Source organism: Protopterus annectens, chromosome 4.part0, assembly GCF_019279795.1.
Source record: "Protopterus annectens isolate FY-2018-M chromosome 4.part0, PAN1.0, whole genome shotgun sequence".
NCBI classification, from domain to species: domain Eukaryota; kingdom Metazoa; phylum Chordata; order Ceratodontiformes; family Protopteridae; genus Protopterus; species Protopterus annectens.
In genome coordinates, this window is record NC_056733.1 from 934,042,788 (window position 1) to 934,063,924 (window position 21,137).

Below are 21,137 nucleotides of genomic sequence, written 5' to 3' on the forward strand. Positions count from 1 at the left end.
TCCTTCAAGATCACCCATATCTATGCGATCCAGGATCTGGAACTTAAAACATGTGTGTCTTTTATGAAGAGAAAGGTGTTTGGCTAGTGCATTATTTTTACATCCAGAGTGGATTTCTGACAGATGACATGAAATCCTATGCTTGAGTTTATTTACAGTCTTGCCCACATAGAATGCACCACATTCATTGCACTGTGTCCCTGTAAATTACTTTTGTAGTGTTACAATCACCCCCCCTGCACTGGTCTTAATGATTTTCTTTAAATAAGGGCAATAAAAACTATCACCTTACTGTATAAATATACAAAATGTACAATTAGTTTCACATGTTTTAGTGTTTCTCTCATGTGGTCTATGTTTAAATTCAACAAAACTTCTAATGTTCCTGGCCTTCCTATAAACAAAGGATGGGGCTTCACCTAAAATGTTAATCAGAAAAGGGTTTAATGTGACAATGTCCCAGTTTTCTTCAATAAAAGTTTTGTTAATGTGATAACCCAAAGTGTATGTCAGGATGCAGCTATTTTTGCATTTGTTATTCTCTGTGGAATTTCTTAACATTCTCCTATTGGGGAGGTTGAGTGAAGGTGCTTCAGTCCATTTCAGTTCTATAATGGGTTCCAGGATGTTTTTAACATCTGACTTTCATAACCTCTCACTAGAAAATCATTCTCTAAGTTGTTCAGGTTTCTCAAAAATGGTTCCATCTCTGTGGTAATTCTGGCTAATCTATAGCCCTGGGACTTCACTACATTATACTTGTTTTTTGTAGGATGTAGACTTTTACTGTGGAGTAAAAAGTTAACCTTTGTTGGTTTTCTGAATAGATCAGTGGTGATTCTGTTATTGTTGGTGTTCTTGGAAATCTGCATATCTAAGAAAGTGGTTGAAGTACAGCTATGGGAAGAGGTAAACTTCAGGAAGGGGGTTGTTTGATTGAGGTAAGTGATAAAAATCTCCAAGCTGCAAAGTGTCACCTTCCACACAATAAAGATGTCATCAATAAAATGTAAACAGCATGTGATATGCTGCATGTAGTCTGTGTTGTTCAATAAAAGTCCTCCTCCCATTTGCCCAGGGCTATGTTAGCTATGCTGGGAGCCATGGTAGCCTCCATTGCTATACCAGTTTTTTGTTTGTAGTGCTTGCCATTGAAAGTAAAGAAATTGAAGTCCAGTACAAGATTAATGAGCTTGCTTAACTTTTGCAGCTGTGCCTGTGTACCTTGATTATGTTTCTTAAAAGACTCCATAGCTGCTGTTATACAGTAATTGTGAGGGAGCACTGTGTACAAGGATTCCACATCAATAACTTTGATAAACAATACTGCAAACACGAAAACTGGCAAAAAGCAAAGAAGTAACTCCCACGGCAGAATACACAAACACGGACCTTTATTGTAGTAAGCGCTTTCGGTCAAGGTATTACCTCAACCTTCATCAGACATAGACAAATGTAACAGCCACAAAAATTTCACTTAAATACATTATACTTAATTAATAAATTACTCTCTTAATTGATAAATTAAATGCCTTAAAATTTAAAGCAACATAAAACTAATGTTGTTCAATATAACTATACCTTAAATAAATAAAGTAAAAATAAAAATAAACATAAAAATACAATTGAAGTCAATTGCTCATATTTTGTGTGTTATATATATTTTATCAATTTTCACCAACAACTCTAATTGTTATTATTAATTATTAAAATCTCCTCTACGAATAATTGTAAATAAAATGTAAATAAAAATGTTAAATAAACCAATATTGTTTAAAAATATATATATGTATATTTATATATGTACATCTACATGTATTTGAGTATGCAAAAACATTTACCTATACCCGTACAACCATATTTGTGTATGCATTACTATAAAACAATTTATATATATATACTAATAAATATAATAGAATTTCAAATTTGTTATATGTGTTTTTAACTTGAAAACACATAAAATATGAATATATTAAAACTTGAAATCAGTATATTACACAACAAGTCCATATTCATAGCCAACGTGTTATAATAAGCAGCAGCCCATACTCCTTCTTATCTCCTTAGTGCCCTCAGTTTTAAAATACATTTGATTGATGCATACTCATTTAAACCTGGCGGAATTTGGGCTAATGTTCTAATTTGCCACAATAGTTCCTGTTCTTCAAGGTGTAGTTGCCATGGGCCCCCCCTGATGTCAATTTTAACTTGTTGGATAACAGTAAATACAAAATGATGTGTGGGATGTTCATTGATGTGCCTAGCTAGTGCATTATTTAGATCTTTCTTACCTATGGCATAGAGATGTTCATACACTCTTTTCTTTAATGCACGCTCAGTCTTACCTATGTAAAATGATGAACATTCCACACAAAGGGCCATGTAAACTACATTTTTACTTTCACAATTGAACTTCCCATTAATTGTATACTCTCTACCATTAATGTAAATTTGTTTCCCTGGAAGTATATGTTTACATTGTGGGCACATACCACATTTGGTCATGCCACTTTTTGAGGTCGAGGATTTGTGACTAGATTTTTCCACTAGTTGTTTTAAATTAATCCCCCTCCTAAAAACAAATTTTGGTTTAGTACCAAGTGCTTTCACTAACATGTTGTCTTCTAATATGATATTCCAGTTTTTGTTAATAATATTTTTTATTATGTTATAATCAATACAGTATGTGAAAATGAAGTTAATCTGGGATATGGTTTCATTTAATAACTTGTCATTATTGTGCATGGTGCCCCCTCCTAAAAGTGGTTTAAAATGACCACTGTCTCTTTTAAGCACAACCTCGTTCCTAATTTGTTCAACAAGATACCTTGGATACCCTCTAGTGATAAATTTCGAACTCAAATTATCACATTCTTTTACGAAATCCTGATACTCAGATGTCATTCTTGCTGCCCTCACGAATTGTCCCTTCACAACACTTCTTTTTGGTGGAATGGATGTCCACTTGAGAAGTGGAGAAGGGAATTTGAATGTGTCGGTTTTCTATAAATTACAGATTTAAATTTGTTATTGGCGCTGGTCTTAGTTAGTTTGACATCCAAAAAGTTGATTTCGTTTTCACCTATAGTGTAAGTGAATTGGAGAAAATTTGTCATGTTAGAAATACTTTCAATAAATTGGGGAATAAGTTCTAGTGGTCCTTTCCAAAGAAAGAACATGTCATCCTGGTATCTATTATACCAGGTGACATTTTCTTGATAAAACTTGTTTTGGAACAAATGATTGTGCTCCCAATATGCTAAGACACTGTTTGAGAAACTACAACCGCATGGAGACCCCATGGCTATCCCAGTTCTTTGTAAGAAGAATTGTCCCTTAAATGTTACAAAGTTGTTCAATAGGACTATCTCAAGTAATATTTCAACTAAGTTCATTTGTTCATTTGATGTTTTTTTGCTCAACATAAACTCTCTTGTCCATTCTATCCCTAGTTGTTGGGGGATGACGGTGTACAAATCCTTGATGTCCACTACTAAAAATATGTGATCAGGATTGAACACCAGTTTATCAATACTTTGTAAGAAGGCCCAAGAGTCTTTGCAGATTTGAGACTCACTTTTTAATAAAGGTTTAAGGATGCTGTCCACCAGTTTGGCACAAGCGTAGGTGATCGAACCCCTTCCATCAACTATAGGCCTGAAAGGGGGATTGATCAAGTTTTTGTGAATTTTTGGCGTGCCAAACATGGTGGGGATCTTAGGTGCCAGCATGTCCAAATACTGCAACATGTTAGAGTCTATAGTGCCTTCAATGAACAAGTCATCCAGTGTGCCCTCTATGCTTATATATGCTAGGTTAACTTCATTAAGACTAGCATAAGAGTAACTATCAGATTCCAAATGTTCTAAGATTTTTTCATTATAAAAATATTCATCCATCAGAACCAATCCACCCCCCTTATCGGGTGCCATGACCCTTATGTTACATTCATTAAGAAGGGAAATGAAAGCAAGCTCTTCTTTAGAGATGTTAAGCTTAGGACTTTTGGGAATACTGTGGGAGGACAACATTGATCTTAAGTCAAGCTCACAAACCCTTTCAAAAATACTTAAAGTATTATGCAGTGGGGATTAAATACACTGGAAACTCTGTGGGTATTTAGCAGAGAAGGGTATTACCAAATCTAAATGCCAAATTCAATTTACGCACATATAATTTCAAATCAACAATCGTATTGACAATATTACTTTTTCTGTCTGGCACAAATGTGAGCCCCTTAGAGAAAAAGTCTATCAGATTTTGTTCAATTGTAATAACTGTATAGTTATAAATTTTAAAGTCCCCTCTTTGGCTAGTAAGGATAGTAGGCCCGTTATGTTGGCTGCCCTCTATCTCCTCCACTGGTTCCCCTTCTTCTTCCTCTGCGGTCTCCCCCTGTAATTGGTTGTGGGGTTGTTGTTGTTGTTGTTGCTGTTGTTCGTACCAGAAGTTGAGGCATCCCTCATCATGTGAAAACCCTGGTTGTTGTTATTACCAGAGTTTCCATTCTGATTATGGTTGTTAAAACTTCCATCGTTGTTATTAGTATGGATGCCTTGATTTCTGATACGTTCACTCCTCCTAATGGGTTCAGTTTCACCCTCATTGGGACCCTGTTGAATCTCCTGAGGTGGAGGGTTTGTGTTGACATTCGCCCCCACTTCTCCCGATCTAGATTGTCCTGAAGGGGGAGGGGGATACGCTTTGTGGTTGTTATAGTCCTTTATGTCTCTATCAATTTTACGTTGTTTATTTGTGACCAGTTTATTAATTGATGCTTCAACACTTGTCAAGATTCTAGTATAATCATATCTGTATTTAACAAATTCTGAATTATTTAGTAACCATGTTTCCAAGTCGGTTAACTCTTGCAACAACATATCAACTTCCACATTATAAAAATTGATGAGTGCATTCAAAAATTCCGTAGCCTGTTTATCAAACAGGACTAAAAGTTCTTGATGGAATACTGAGTTATTAATGAGTCCTGCAGGGTAACGCCATTGCCATAAACCTTTAGGGACAATCTTTAAGCTTATGCATTGTGTAAGATATGATACTTCTAATTGCAATTTTTTGCAACGATACAGTTTACTATCAAACATGTTAAGCTTTTCCAAAAACACTGTTGAATTGGAACTCACCGGTACTTCTTCATTATTCCCCGAACGGTTGTTATTGTTTGTATGTAACGCTGTAAAAAATCCCTCTTGGCAAGGAAGTTAGTGACCGACGGTATCACGTTAGTATCATTAACCCCATGTTGCAATGCATTAGAATAATTCCTTACAGGATTCCCGGTACTCTCATGGATAATCAAAGGACTTGAGTTGTTAGGATTAGCGGCTGCTTGAACCTCGTTTGTGTGGTTATCAGTCACCCTTTGTGCTGGCGTGATAGAAACCACTGGCGTGCTGTTAGGTGTAACTGCTGAACAATTTCCGGATTCAACCAACGGATCTTAGAACATTTGGAATCTGATAGTTACCCTTATGCTAGTCTTAATGAAGTTAACCTAGCATATAAAAAGATAAAGAGCACACTGGATGACTTGTTCATTGAAGGCACTATAGACTCTAACATGTTGCAGTATTTAGACATGCTGGCACCTAAGATCCCCACCATGTTTGGCACGCCAAAAATTCACAAAAACTTGATCAATCCCCCTTTCAGGCCTATAGTTGATGGAAGGGGTTCGATCACCTACGCTTGTGCCAAACTGGTGGACAGCATCCTTAAACCTTTATTAAAAAGTGAGTCTCAAATCTGCAAAGACTCTTGGGCCTTCTTACAAAGTATTGATAAACTGGTGTTCAATCCTGATCACATATTTTTAGTAGTGGACATCAAGGATTTGTACACCGTCATCCCCCAACAACTAGGGATAGAATGGACAAGAGAGTTTATGTTGAGCAAAAAAACATCAAATGAACAAATGAACTTAGTTGAAATATTACTTGAGATAGTCCTATTGAACAACTTTGTAACATTTAAGGGACAATTCTTCTTACAAAGAACTGGGATAGCCATGGGGTCTCCATGCGGTTGTAGTTTCTCAAACAGTGTCTTAGCATATTGGGAGCACAATCATTTGTTCCAAAACAAGTTTTATCAAGAAAATGTCACCTGGTATAATAGATACCAGGATGACATGTTCTTTCTTTGGAAAGGACCACTAGAACTTATTCCCCAATTTATTGAAAGTATTTCTAACATGACAAATTTTCTCCAATTCACTTACACTATAGGTGAAAACGAAATCAACTTTTTGGATGTCAAACTAACTAAGACCAGCGCCAATAACAAATTTAAATCTGTAATTTATAGAAAACGGACATTCAAATTCCCTTCTCCACTTCTCAAGTGGACATCCATTCCACCAAAAAGAAGTGTTGTGAAGGGACAATTCGTGAGGGCAGCAAGAATGACATCTGAGTATCAGGATTTCGAAAAGAATGTGATAATTTGAGTTCGAAATTTATCACTAGAGGGTATCCAAGGTATCTTGTTGAACAAATTAGGAACGAGGTTGTGCTTAAAAGAGACAGTGGTCATTTTAAACCACTTTTAGGAGGGGGCACCATGCACAATAATGACAAGTTATTAAATGAAACCATATCCCAGATTAACTTCATTTTCACATACTGTATTGATTATAACATAATAAAAAATATTATTAACAAAAACTGGAATATCATATTAGAAGACAACATGTTAGTGAAAGCACTTGGTACTAAACCAAAATTTGTTTTTAGGAGGGGGATTAATTTAAAACAACTAGTGGAAAAATCTAGTCACAAATCCTCGACCTCAAAAAGTGGCATGACCAAATGTGGTATGTGCCCACAATGTAAACATATACTTCCAGGGAAACAAATTTACATTAATGGTAGAGAGTATACAATTAATGGGAAGTTCAATTGTGAAAGTAAAAATGTAGTTTACATGGCCCTTTGTGTGGAATGTTCATCATTTTACATAGGTAAGACTGAGCGTGCATTAAAGAAAAGAGTGTATGAACATCTCTATGCCATAGGTAAGAAAGATCTAAATAATGCACTAGCTAGGCACATCAATGAACATCCCACACATCATTTTGTATTTACTGTTATCCAACAAGTTAAAATTGACATCAGGGGGGGCCCATGGCAACTACACCTTGAAGAACAGGAACTATTGTGGCAAATTAGAACATTAGCCCAAATTCCGCCAGGTTTAAATGAGTATGCATCAATCAAATGTATTTTAAAACTGAGGGCACTAAGGAGATAAGAAGGAGTATGGGCTGCTGCTTATTATAACACGTTGGCTATGAATATGGACTTGTTGTGTAATATACTGATTTCAAGTTTTTAATATATTCATATTTTATGTGTTTTCAAGTTAAAAACACATATAACAAATTTGAAATTCTATTATATTTATTAGTATATATATACAAATTGTTTTATAGTAATGCATACACAAATATGGTTGTATGGGTATACGTAAATGTTTTTGCATACTCAAATACATGTAGATGTACATACATAAATATACATATATACATTTTATAAACAATATTGGTTTATTTAACATTTTTATTTACATTTTATTTACAATTATTCGTAGAGGAGATTTTAATAATTAATAATAACAATTAGAGTTGTTGGTGAAAATTGATAAAATATATATAACACACAAAATATGAGCAATTGACTTCAATTGTATTTTTATGTTTATTTTTATTTTTACTTTATTTATTTAAGGTATAGTTATATTGAACAACATTAGTTTTATGTTGCTTTAAATTTTAAGGCATTTAATTTATCAATTAAGAGAGTAATTTATTAATTAAGTATAATGTATTTAAGTGAAATTTTTGTGGCTGTTACATTTGTCTATGTCTGATGAAGGTTGAGGTAATACCTTGACCGAAAGCACTTACTACAATAAAGGTCCGTGTTTGTGTATTCTGCCGTGGGAGTTACTTCTTTGCTTTTTGCCAGTTTTCGTGTTTGCAGTATTGTTTATCAAAGTTATTGATGTCGTGTGGTAATCCCAGCAACGGACAGATGCATGGACATGATGGGACCGGGTCTCAGCCATTGTTTTCCCAGGATAAGGAAAACATTTCTAATAACGCCAACAACTCCAACGGCCAGCGTCTTGTACACGCTACTCATCAAGAAGATGATAACCCTGGTGAGTCTTCTACGGATAATAGGTCTCCGATGGACTTAACTATGTTGATCAACCTACTTCTAACTAAGGTTGACAAACTCACCCAACAAGTGAATGAATGTGTGGCAAGGAACCAACCTACGGTTCCGTTGGTTGAATCCGGAAATTGTTCAGCAGTTACACCTAACAGCACGCCAGTGGTTTCTATCACGCCAGCACAAAGGGTGACTGATAACCACACAAACGAGGTTCAAGCAGCCGCTAATCCTAACAACTCAAGTCCTTTGATTATCCATGAGAGTACCGGGAATCCTGTAAGGAATTATTCTAATGCATTGCAACATGGGGTTAATGATACTAACGTGATACCGTCGGTCACTAACTTCCTTGCCAAGAGGGATTTTTTACAGCGTTACATACAAACAATAACAACCGTTCGGGGAATAATGAAGAAGTACCGGTGAGTTCCAATTCAACAGTGTTTTTGGAAAAGCTTAACATGTTTGATAGTAAACTGTATCGTTGCAAAAAATTGCAATTAGAAGTATCATATCTTACACAATGCATAAGCTTAAAGATTGTCCCTAAAGGTTTACGGCAATGGCGTTACCCTGCAGGACTCATTAATAACTCAGTATTCCATCAAGAACTTTTAGTCCTGTTTGATAAACAGGCTACGGAATTTTTGAATGCACTCATCAATTTTTATAATGTGGAAGTTGATATGTTGTTGCAAGAGTTAACCGACTTGGAAACATGGTTACTAAATAATTCAGAATTTGTTAAATACAGATATGATTATACTAGAATCTTGACAAGTGTTGAAGCATCAATTAATAAACTGGTCACAAATAAACAACGTAAAATTGATAGAGACATAAAGGACTATAACAACCACAAAGCGTATCCCTCCCCTTCAGGACAATCTAGATCGGGAGAAGTGGGGCGAATGTCAACACAAACCCTCCACCTCAGGAGATTCAACAGGGTCCCAATGAGGGTGAAACTGAACCCATTAGGAGGAGTGAACGTATCAGAAATCAAGGCATCCATACTAATAACAACGATGGAAGTTTTAACAACCATAATCAGAATGGAAACTCTGGTAATAACAACAACCAGGGTTTTCACATGATGAGGGATGCCTCAACTTCTGGTACGAACAACAGCAACAACAACAACAACAACCCCACAACCAATTACAGGGGGAGACCGCAGAGGAAGAAGAAGGGGAACCAGTGGAGGAGATAGAGGGCAGCCAACATAACGGGCCTACTATCCTTACTAGCCAAAGAGGGGACTTTAAAATTTATAACTATACAGTTATTACAATTGAACAAAATCTGATAGACTTTTTCTCTAAGGGGCTCACATTTGTGCCAGACAGAAAAAGTAATATTGTCAATACGATTGTTGATTTGAAATTATATGTGCGTAAATTGAATTTGGCATTTAGATTTGGTAATACCCCTTCTCTGCTAAATACCCACAGAGTTTCCAGTGTATTTAATCCCCCACTGCATAATACTTTAAGTATTTTTGAAAGGGTTTGTGAGCTTGACTTAAGATCAATGTTGTCCTCCCACAGTATTCCCAAAAGTCCTAAGCTTAACATCTCTAAAGAAGAGCTTGCTTTCATTTCCCTTCTTAATGAATGTAACATAAGGGTCATGGCACCCGATAAGGGGGGTGGATTGGTTCTGATGGATGAATATTTTTATAATGAAAAAATCTTAGAACATTTGGAATCTGATAGTTACTCTTATGCTAGTCTTAATGAAGTTAACCTAGCATATAAAAAGATAAAGAGCACACTGGATGACTTGTTCATTGAAGGCACTATAGACTCTAACATGTTGCAGTATTTGGACATGCTGGCACCTAAGATCCCCACCATGTTTGGCACGCCAAAAATTCACAAAAACTTGATCAATCCCCCTTTCAGGCCTATAGTTGATGGAAGGGGTTCGATCACCTACGCTTGTGCCAAACTGGTGGACAGCATCCTTAAACCTTTATTAAAAAGTGAGTCTCAAATCTGCAAAGACTCTTGGGCCTTCTTACAAAGTATTGATAAACTGGTGTTCAATCCTGATCACATATTTTTAGTAGTGGACATCAAGGATTTGTACACCGTCATCCCCCAACAACTAGGGATAGAATGGACAAGAGAGTTTATGTTGAGCAAAAAAACATCAAATGAACAAATGAACTTAGTTGAAATATTACTTGAGATAGTCCTATTGAACAACTTTGTAACATTTAAGGGACAATTCTTCTTACAAAGAACTGGGATAGCCATGGGGTCTCCATGCGGTTGTAGTTTCTCAAACAGTGTCTTAGCATATTGGGAGCACAATCATTTGTTCCAAAACAAGTTTTATCAAGAAAATGTCACCTGGTATAATAGATACCAGGATGACATGTTCTTTCTTTGGAAAGGACCACTAGAACTTATTCCCCAATTTATTGAAAGTATTTCTAACATGACAAATTTTCTCCAATTCACTTACACTATAGGTGAAAACGAAATCAACTTTTTGGATGTCAAACTAACTAAGACCAGCGCCAATAACAAATTTAAATCTGTAATTTATAGAAAACCGACACATTCAAATTCCCTTCTCCACTTCTCAAGTGGACATCCATTCCACCAAAAAAGAAGTGTTGTGAAGGGACAATTCGTGAGGGCAGCAAGAATGACATCTGAGTATCAGGATTTCGTAAAAGAATGTGATAATTTGAGTTCGAAATTTATCACTAGAGGGTATCCAAGGTATCTTGTTGAACAAATTAGGAACGAGGTTGTGCTTAAAAGAGACAGTGGTCATTTTAAACCACTTTTAGGAGGGGGCACCATGCACAATAATGACAAGTTATTAAATGAAACCATATCCCAGATTAACTTCATTTTCACATACTGTATTGATTATAACATAATAAAAAATATTATTAACAAAAACTGGAATATCATATTAGAAGACAACATGTTAGTGAAAGCACTTGGTACTAAACAAAAATTTGTTTTTAGGAGGGGGATTAATTTAAAACAACTAGTGGAAAAATCTAGTCACAAATCCTCGACCTCAAAAAGTGGCATGACCAAATGTGGTATGTGCCCACAATGTAAACATATACTTCCAGGGAAACAAATTTACATTAATGGTAGAGAGTATACAATTAATGGGAAGTTCAATTGTGAAAGTAAAAATGTAGTTTACATGGCCCTTTGTGTGGAATGTTCATCATTTTACATAGGTAAGACTGAGCTGCATTAAAGAAAAGAGTGTATGAACATCTCTATGCCATAGGTAAGAAAGATCTAAATAATGCACTAGCTAGGCACATCAATGAACATCCCACACATCATTTTGTATTTACTGTTATCCAACAAGTTAAAATTGACATCAGGGGGGGCCCATGGCAACTACACCTTGAAGAACAGGAACTATTGTGGCAAATTAGAACATTAGCCCAAATTCCGCCAGGTTTAAATGAGTATGCATCAATCAAATGTATTTTAAAACTGAGGGCACTAAGGAGATAAGAAGGAGTATGGGCTGCTGCTTATTATAACACGTTGGCTATGAATATGGACTTGTTGTGTAATATACTGATTTCAAGTTTTTAATATATTCATATTTTATGTGTTTTCAAGTTAAAAACACATATAACAAATTTGAAATTCTATTATATTTATTAGTATATATATATAAATTGTTTTATAGTAATGCATACACAAATATGGTTGTACGGGTATAGGTAAATGTTTTTGCATACTCAAATACATGTAGATGTACATATATAAATATACATATATATATTTTTTAAACAATATTGGTTTATTTAACATTTTTATTTACATTTTATTTACAATTATTCGTAGAGGAGATTTTAATAATTAATAATAACAATTAGAGTTGTTGGTGAAAATTGATAAAATATATATAACACACAAAATATGAGCAATTGACTTCAATTGTATTTTTATGTTTATTTTTATTTTTACTTTATTTATTTAAGGTATAGTTATATTGAACAACATTAGTTTTATGTTGCTTTAAATTTTAAGGCATTTAATTTATCAATTAAGAGAGTAATTTATTAATTAAGTATAATGTATTTAAGTGAAATTTTTGTGGCTGTTACATTTGTCTATGTCTGATGAAGGTTGAGGTAATACCTTGACCGAAAGCACTTACTACAATAAAGGTCCGTGTTTGTGTATTCTGCCGTGGGAGTTACTTCTTTGCTTTTTGCAAGGATTCCACATCAGTCATTAATAAAATACTGTCAGCTTCCACTGTAATGTTTTTTTATTTTCCTAAAAAAATCCATTGAATATCTTATGTATGACTTATTCTTTTCTGCTAGAGGTTTCAGCAAGTAATCAAGGTAAATGGCTGTGGCTTCCATAAAAAAACCTCCACTTGCTACCACCGGTCTATAAGGTGGGTCTTCTCTGTTCTTGTGTGACTTTGGTATTACAAAAAATAAGGTAAACGTGGGCATGGGCTCCATAAATAATTATAAAGATTTTCAGTGATAAGTTTTTCTTCCCATACTGTGGTGTGATTAGTGTTCCATAAATCATATGCTCTTTTTATGTCATCCATGGCAAATAACTCATAAAATCTGTTATCCTCCAGCATGTTCTCTATCTTTTGGTTGTAGCTAGTGGTATCAGTCATACCTCCTCCCTTGTCTGCCTTCATTACACGCCTGGATTTGTCATTGCCTAGCTCAAGCAATGCTTTTCTTTCTCCCTGCGTTAAGTTATAAAGTTTTTTCTTAGGAGGTTTTTTTAAGCAGCTTCCTGATATCCATCTCACATTTCACTTCAAAAGCAGCTAGTGTTTGATGTAGTGGTGGACAATAGCTGCTAGGCCTTTTTATAGTTTCATCAATAGGCTTATTTTCAGTGTCATTACTTTTGCCATAAAACTGTACCCTTAAGTTGAGCTTCCTTACAAACATTTTAAGGTCAATTAGTACCTGAGCAACCTCACTCCTGCAGCTTGGTACAGAAGTAAGTCCTTTGGACAACACACTTTTTTCATCTTCAGTTAGTGCTTTAACAGAGTGGCTCCAGGTAAGTAGAGCACCTGTTCTTGTGGCACCTGTTATTGTTGTTATTGTACCTGTTATTGTGGCCAGTTCCTCTATCTGAGCCTGGGACCTGGGTTGTAGTCGGGGTTCCAGTCGGGATTGCCCAGGTATTGTATTTCCTCACCCTGTCCACTGTTTGGTTATCCTGTCTCCCTGGGGGTTTGTGGATAGAGTCTGAGACCTCTGGAATTCCTTCTCTGCCTTCTGGAATCTCAGTGGGTTGTAGTAGTATTCCTCGCTGTGGCTGTGGTAGGGGGGAACCTGGTAAGAGGGACAAGCTCTGGGGGTCTGGTGGTGGTCGTCGTTCTTGTTCTGGTACTGGTGCTGGCTTTGGTATTGGTGTGGTGGTGTGCTGTCATTATTGATCTTCCTGAAGAAACTGGTCTCTGTGAAGGTGCTGCTGCTCCTGGTAGCTGGACTGTCTGTGGTCCCAGTTGTCCTGGTAGTCCTGTAATTCATCCTGTAGAACTCTCTGTCATTTCTGGTTGCCTCTGTGGCTTATGTTCCTTAATATACAGTGATTAACTAGAGATATATAAACTCAAAATCTTCCACACAGAGAGGTTTCTTACACTGTTTTGTTTTTGGACCTACTATACTTGTTTAGTGGGTTGTTTTGACACTTTGGGGATACCACGGAGATTACTTGTTTTTTTAATAGTTTATTTATCTAACAATTTCTTACAAGGAAAGTCTGATTGGGTGATAACCCATTTTCAGCAGATACCTGGGAAGAAAAGCTCCTCAGTTAAATCAGTTTTACAGGTTTAGAGAACTCTTCAATTATGGTATTCCTATATATCTGAGGGATTTTTTAGGAGAGCCTCTTTAAATGCCAGCACTGTGAATGTCTGTTACAGGAGAACATTAATGCTATTTTTTCTTGGTTCAAGGAAAGGCAATTATTAATGTAAAGTAAACTAAAGTTATGACTTTAGTCTTCATTAACATAATGGGGGAAGATTAGAAAATTAACCAGAGTCCTCCAGCATTTTAAAGAAAGACCCCACATACCCGACCTATTAGAAATAAACGTTTCTAGGCAAGATAATTTCTGCTGTGCTGTAGTTTCTCAAGATGCTTATGTTCAAATGCAACAACTGCAAGAAAAAAAAGATGTTCCTACAGCTTGGCTTGAATATGCTTTTCCACTTATAGTTAAAGTGGGAACACTACAGGTGCTTGAGTCCCAAGCATTTGTAGACAAGTTTCTGAATGCCAGGAACCTGAGTGTTTTGTAGCTCATGCAGGCAACTGCTTACATGCAGATTCCAGTCAGTTTAGCCGAGCAGCTGCCGCACAGTAACTACAACTTCTCCTGTGCTGGATAAGGAAGTGCTTTTGAGCTAGGTACATCGAGAAGGGGAACAGGGAAGGGTACAGTATTTTAGGTTTAGGGAGCAATCGGGAACTTTAGATTTATGGAAGGGGAAAAGAGAGTTAAGTTCAGGGAGTGATCAGGGACTTTAGGCTCAGGAGCTGAGTGTGAATGTGTAGGGTTAGGATCAGGGTTAGAGTTAAATAGTTGAGCATTGGGAGGGGTACTTAGTTAAGGGAGATCAAGTTAATGGTAGTTAGAACACTTGCTAAAACAAATAAGTGGCAGCAGAAAGTGTGATGTGAGAAAATGGCACATAAGCACTTGTACTAGACCAATTAAAACATCTAAAATAATCTGATTTGTCAAATTCTACTGAACATGTTTATCACTTTATTCTGTTAGCGCCACAAGATAACTTTAATGAGTATCCTTCAGGAGACTGGGCTGGCTACCAGTCACCAAAGACCAGCTTTGTTATTCCAAAACCTCTAGTATAAATTGCAGCTATTAATAAATATCCCACACCTATAGCTCTCAGCCTCTTAGATCAAGAAACCTGGACAAAGCCTAAAATAATGGAGGAAGAAAGGCCCAAACATGAGGAAAATGTTAAATATTGTTGTAATAAACTTGTAAAGTTGTTAGTCCAACACATTTTGCATCATCATGCATTTTCTGAAGGATATATAGTCTGAAACTCAAATGCATGGCATTATTTACTACCTTTAATCCTCAGTGATTTGCCAGAAAACCACATATTTTATGATGAACAGACCAAAAATATGAGACAAGAATCTGGATATTCTGTGAAAATCTGGATAGTTGAGAGGTATGCCCACACCTGAAAGGAAAAAAAAGAAACAGAGAGATAAACCACAAAGAAAAAATTAGGAAGGCTGACCATGGTGTTTTGACATTAACTCTGGTTACCTGTGATGGCCTCAGTTTGCTTTAAGAAGGTAAAGAAAGGGAAAAAACACTAAAAATCCCAACATTTAGCCCATTGGAGCCATTTGACTTCACACAACCATGAGTATAATCAATAGGAGCACAGATTTACCGCTTTGTCTGGAACAGGCTTCCCACTAATGCCAAGCACAGCTCTTCCATAACCCAATTCAAATGTAACTTGGCCAGTGGCTGGGGAGGTCTGACACCTATGCTTCTAACAAATAGAGCCAACTTGTAAATACTTGACCAACAATGCCCAGGTCTACATATCCCATAAAACAACCATAGGGTATCAACCTGTCAGTTACATTTAAAAAGACCCCCCTCCAGGGTCACTAGCCTCGTAATCACCAATGGACCTGTAAACACCACAGAGCAGCAGCAGAAATGAACAAGGCAGACCTCAAGGTTCAGGTAAACTCCCTAGGTTATACTGTGGATAGACAAGCAAAACTTATTTTTGATGGTTTCATATTTGTCAAAAGTCAGTCCTTGAAATCTGAGGCTGTGATGGCAAAGCTAGTTGCATACTTGTGTGCCTAAATGAAAAATAATACATGAATGAACGTATCTCCATAATTGTGTTCAGATAGTGAAAATTCGGTAAAAGCATTTGTGAGACATTTGTATGAACTAGCAGAATACTGTACATTTGGTGGCTGTAAAGATGAGTAAACAAGAAACACAACTGTCAAAGAAATTGCAGACTGTAATTTTGTAAAAGTTGCAGCTGGAGCCAATTTTACCATTAGAAAAAGCCATAAAGATTGCTTGTCACACTGAACAAATTAAAAAAACAAAGTGCTGATATGATAGCAGCAAGAGATGTGACATAAATCAGGCATACAAACATGCAGTAAGTAGAGAAAATCACAGTTGGGGCAATGTAGATGTTCAAGTGATAAAAGTAATATGTGTAAGCAAGAAAAATGTACTAGATGCAACTGCGTACATAACAAATGAGACCTGCATACATAATGAATGAGACCTGTGTGCACAGTGAATGAGACCCGTGTGCATAGTGAATGAGACCTGTGTGCATAATGGATGAGACCCGTGTGCATAACAGATGAGACCTGTGTGCATAATGGATGAGACTTGTGTGTGCATAGTGAATGAGACCTGTGCACATAATAGATGAGACCCGTGTGCACAATGGATAAGACCTGTGTACATAATAGATGAGACCTGTGTGCATAGTGAATGAGACCTGTGCGCATAATGGATGAGACCCGTGTGCATAATGGATGAGACCTGTGCGCATAATGGATGAGACCTGTGTGCATAGTGAATGAGACCTGTGCACATAATGGATGAGACCTGTGCGCATAACGGATGAGACTTGTGTGCATAATGAATACTGTGTTTGGCATGAAGCAGAAGGTGCCACAAATGTAATAAATGAGGCATTTTAAGGAAATAGAAACATCAGAAAAATACTAGGCAAGCATTCACAAAGACTAAGATGCCTTGTCCTATACACCTTTGGGTAATCACACTTAAATGTTTATGCTTCCCTTTTCAACAAGTTAATAGAGCTTACCTTCCAAATTGAGCAGGGCTGTACATGACACTGCTGGTGTGAATTTGTGTCCACCCATCCAGTCATTAAGACTAGCCTCAAAGGTAGCCAAAGCAGTCCCTTTTTGCTCTCTAGAGGTAACTTATTCATAGGCTGGGAATATGTTGACTTAGAAACCCATCTGCCCAGTGAGTATTGTTTATTTGTCAGTATAGATCCAGGTCCCTAGTGTGGTTGTTCATAGTCTCATAGTTCATAGGTTTTGCAAGGTCAAATCTGACTGGGACTTTCATGGCTGGAAAAGCAAGGCATGGATCACCTCGGAGCAGGCTGTAAGCTACTGAGTACAACAAGAGCTCTACTACCCTATCAGGATAGGTAAGGTTTCTTTAGGGCCTTTCTAAGTGAGCATTATGCTTTGTTTTGTACATAACAAAAGGAGCATTGTATGCAATTATGGGTCTCATACTCAAAGAGTACAGCGTCAGGATAATTTCATTGGATCTTAAAGGCACTCACTTAAAATTAACTGGGTCAGGTAGAAGAATTTCCTCACTATGGTGGAAACATGATGATCAAAGCAGAGATTGAGAATTGTCCACATAAGTGCCCATATCTCTTATGAGCATGTCTGTTTGACATTTAAAACATATCAGATAAATACAGCTTTTTTACCAACTGCTAATACACTGCACTTTTTTTTTCATATTCACTCCACTGTAGCTCAGGAAGTTTGCACTGTAACTTCCAATGGGTGGAGCTTAAACCTTTTGACAGAATCAAATTATGTCCTTGCATTTCAAACAAATATCCATATCTCTGGAACCATAGGGGTTGTGAAAGAAGTATAAATGACAAACTCTTCAGCACAAACTATTTTTTATAGCGGTAGTATTCTTTCGGTTCTAGATCTTAAACTGATATTTATAAGTCAGAGTAAACACAGTAACTATTATATTTGTAATATTATGTAACTTAAAATATCTCAGCAACCACTCAAGTTACACACGCACTGTCAGCAGCATTTTATTCATCTGAGAGCTTTCATATGAGGCTAAGGAGTTCTGTCTGTATTACTTAGATGTTGAGATATTTAGAAAAATGTGAGAATTATATCTATATAAATTAATATCAGAAAAACAACAGTTAATATTTCTTTACCTGACCCAGAGACTGCCCATACTCTGGAATAGACTGTCCATACATGTCAAGCGGAGCACTACCTTGGCCCTCTTCAAAAGGAACCTTGATGATTAGATGGGAGATAGGAAATTCACCCTGGGGATCACGTCAGTCGCCCTGCTAGACATGGGTGCAGGGTAGTAAATGTGGGAAGAAATATCCAGGGAATTGTTATGGTTAGGCTTGTATAGGCCCTAGGGCCGATAGTCTAGTACCAACCTATGAACCTATGAACCTATGAACCTGCACTAGACAGAGGTCAGATATTAATGCAGTTGAGTTTGCCATCACGTAAGCTTTAAGATGAAATCTTTTAAAACCTTTCATGGTTTTGGAATTATTGATGCAAATATGAACACGCAATATTTGACGCCTAGAGGCATCAGGAGGAGTTAACTGCACATGCACCTGGAGGCATCACTTGTATGTAATGAGTTGTTAATGCAATTCTGTTTTCAGTACACCAAGTATGTAGATATTCCAGCCCTTGCTGGAGCCACTTAATATCAGTAGATGAGTGAATAACGGTGCCTAGCTTGCAGTCATCAGCAAACTTGGTCAACCACACTTCTAGTATATTGGCGGGATGTCTGCAAAATAAATGCCACACAGCAGACATCCCAGCACTCATCCCTGTCATACCCCACTAGTTATAATTTTACTTTTAGAGAGGGCACCAGCAATGTTCCCAACCTGGGATCTGTTAGAAAGCCAATTGCCATCTGGCAAATAACGTGTTTACATTAAGATAATCTATTTTTAATAGTATTAGTATAATGGATGGTGCCAAAAGCTACTGTCTACAATCTCTGTAACCTTGTCAGGTTCTGGAGTGAGGAAATGCCTCTCACAAAACCAGACTGATTGGGATGGAGGTCAGTTAAGTAGCCTGTGTCTGCATGAATGAGTTCTGCTATGATGTGTTCCATGGCTGTGCATATAAGGCTGGTGAGGCTGATGGGTCTATAATTGCCTAGATCTGTAGATGGGCCCCCTTTGTGTAGGGAATTTTGTTGTAATGTATAAAACTAAAGTAATAAAACAGTGAACAGCAGCAGAGGCTAAACATGAGGAAAATGTAAAGAAAAGGCTATTTTTGAGGACTGTAGGCAAGCGGCTAGACACAGATGAAGAATGGCATGCCAGACTTACAGTTCTTGACATTCTAGTAAGGCTTAAGTTAGACACTAGGCAGACATAAATGTAATATCACTTGCAGTATTTAGAAGCAACTCAAAAGGTCCTGAGCTGGTCAAAGCAAAAACAAAAGTATGCTGCCTTGGTGGGCAATTCTTAACCTTGACTGGTGGAAAGGGCACAGATCTGACTTCTGGGTCCTTATGTGACTAACCTCCTGAGCAGAACCAGCAATGCCAGTAAAGAAAAAATGGCAAACAGAGAATTTGTGTTGATATGAACCATCGGAATCCAGTCAAAAGGGAGATGCTTGTCCTGCCCGCCTTGGAAGACACAACTCGTTCTAAAGGATATTCTCCTTGTTGGACACATCCTGTTGATTTCAAATACCCCTTGACACATGCGTTAAAAGTTGGCCAGATTCATTACTCCAGTTTAAAGATTCTGTTTTGATGGTTACCTTTTGGAATTATTTCAACAGCTGAAATCTTTCAGCATGAAATGAGTACGCTCTTTAGAGATCACAGGAGGACAGTGGTCATGAGGGATGACATTCTAATTTGGGCCTAATGAAGGATCACATGATAAAAGGCTAAAGGCAGTGCTCCAGATCACTGAAGAATGAGGGTTCAAGCCCCAGTAAGGGAAAATGTTGTTTGGTCAAGACCAAAATGTTTTAGATTCAACAATGCATTAGTAGAGATGAGCATCACATCAAGTCCAATAAAAGCAAAATTTACTACAGGATGGATGTCCATGTGAGTGTATATATACAAACCATAATATCTAGCCATCTGTTGGCTTCCCACAGGGTGGATATCCATGTAAGTGCTATTATACAAACCATAATATCTAGCCGTCTGTTGTTTTCCCACAGGGTGGATATCCATGTAAGTGTTATTATACAAACCATAATATCTAGCCGTCTGTTGTTTTCCCACAGGGTGGATATCCATGTAAGTGTTATTATACAAACCATAATATCTAGCCATCTGTTGTTTTCCCACAGGGTAGATATTCATGTAAGTGCATATATACAAACCATAATATCTAGCCGTCTGTTGGTTTCCCACAGGGTGGATATCCATGTAAATGTTATTATACAAACCATAATATCTAGCCATCTGTAGGTTTCCCACAGGGTGGATATCCATGTAAGTGCATATAAACAAACCATAATATCTAGCCATCTGTTGTTTTCCCACAGGGTGGATATCCATGTAAGTGCATATATACAAACCCTCTTCAACAGTAGCAAAAAGTAGCAAAAACAGTAGAATAAACAAAGAAATGCAGAAACATGGCTGGATGACCTTCACTTCATTTTAATCCAAGGTACACAGTATCAGTAAGCGCTTTTGTCTCCCAATAACAATCACAGTAAGACTTCTTTAGACTGAAATACTTATCACATAAAACACTTTAAATACACCTTTCAAGGCACATGATATATCACATGATTCCTACTATATATACTGACTTAAAAAGACATATTCATTTAAAATAGCCTAACACTTATAATGCCTACGCTACCTCCTAATGTTTTAACCCCTTCCTTTTTAAATAAATAGTGAATTCTTCCCTGTTGTTTAGTCCAGGTGGAAAACATGCATTTAATCTAATCTGCCAGCAATATTCCAGCCAGCCAAGTTCTTCTTCTGTATTCACAATATTAGCGGTATTTACCAGGGCTTCTAATACTAAAAAATTGTAATCTACCTTACAGGAAACACTTTTATAGTGTTTGCACGT